The sequence below is a fragment of the Sinocyclocheilus grahami genome, unplaced genomic scaffold, assembly GCF_001515645.1.
Source record: "Sinocyclocheilus grahami isolate Dianchi unplaced genomic scaffold, SAMN03320097.WGS_v1.1 scaffold257.1, whole genome shotgun sequence".
Taxonomy (NCBI): domain Eukaryota; kingdom Metazoa; phylum Chordata; class Actinopteri; order Cypriniformes; family Cyprinidae; genus Sinocyclocheilus; species Sinocyclocheilus grahami.
The window spans coordinates 2,071,475-2,072,844 of record NW_015505436.1 but is presented as its reverse complement, the minus strand read 5'-3'; the positions used below and the strand labels follow the sequence as shown (position 1 = coordinate 2,072,844).

Here is a 1,370-nt window from a genome sequence, read left to right as displayed (position 1 = left end):
TTTGGATATTTTAATAAAAAAATATTACATATTGTGCCTTTAATGCGAATGTTAGCGAAAAGTTTTTAAAACATACTTTCGATAACAACAGATGTAGCCTATACTAGGCTACACTAACAAACTTTTGGTCACAGAATGCGTTTCAATCCGAAATGGATTGCTGGGACTGAGGCTAAAGAAAATGCCATTATCTGCCTAGCATAACTCGAGGTCTTTTTTAACTATGTCCAAACAGAAACATTATCAGCGTTCACAATGCTGGAAAGGAAGTGGTCTCACCTTTCCCCACTCCCATGTTTGGCAGTTTAAAGTCTAGTTCAACTGTTAAAATTCCAGTGACATCGATTACTGCTCAAAATCATAATAGATTAATTTATGGAGTGGACCTTAATTTCAACTCTTCCTGTAATTTAAAGTGCGCAAGGCACTTTCATGGTTGAGGTCGCTAAACAAACTCTTTTGAGGTAAAGCAGTCTTTGTCACGTTGATAAATAGGGAGAGCGGCTTCATTGTTTCACCGCAGCAGCTGTGCACAGAGGACTGGGAGGTTTGCCTTCCCAATTGTCTCTTAGAAAACCCCTTTGTGAACCTGCACAATGCTGCCACAGAATCGTATCACCCAATGGCCAAAACAACGCAAAAACGCTTTAAGATGTATTTTGACCTACAGTTTTAATTAAATATCGAGTAGTGTCCCTATTTGCGCACAGTAATGCTATATCGAGCATTATTCTTACTCACAAACAGCTCCAAATATAAGTTTTTACTCCTATAACTTAATATAGTTCAAATTTCACAAGTTGTGGTAACGTTCTGAAAACATCGCCTCATTATAAAAAGAGTTGTTCTACTGCGCATGCGCACTGACAGCGGGGATAAGAATTGTCCCAATGGAGGCACCTGTTTGATCCAATAGATATTTCAGTGTTAAACTACAGAATATAATAGTGAACTATCACTTACCTAAACCACAAGCGGTGCACTCGAATAGCTCATGACCCTTACACTCCGAGCAGGTGGGATGACATAAAACGCACTGATTTTTTAGTAAGAACTGTCCGCTGGGACAGGACAGCGCCGGCGATCTGGACTGAATAAAACCGAAACAGCATAATGATAAAATAAAGAGCGTCGGACCGGCGTTCATCGTTCGCGATGTTGTACAGCGCATCTATTCGCCATACACACACTCACACACAGTGCATTCAGTGAAATGGGTCAGTCAATGACAATGATACGAGCGTCTAAATAACAAAACTTGCCCAACAAGTTGCTTTCAAGGGGATTGGTCAACAGGCCTTCTGGGTCCACCCAATCCTCTGCTCTATTCCGCGTCTGATATAAAGGACGAGGTTATGCACAAACGCAAA

At 40.8% G+C, this 1,370-nt stretch overlaps 1 pseudogene; it reads right to left on the bottom strand.

Moving 5' to 3' along the window:
• The window catches only part of LOC107598898 (proprotein convertase subtilisin/kexin type 5-like), a 20,433-nt pseudogene extending 19,251 nt beyond the window's left edge, over nucleotides 1–1,182 (bottom strand).
• Between the last annotated feature and the right edge of the window lie 188 nt (nucleotides 1,183–1,370).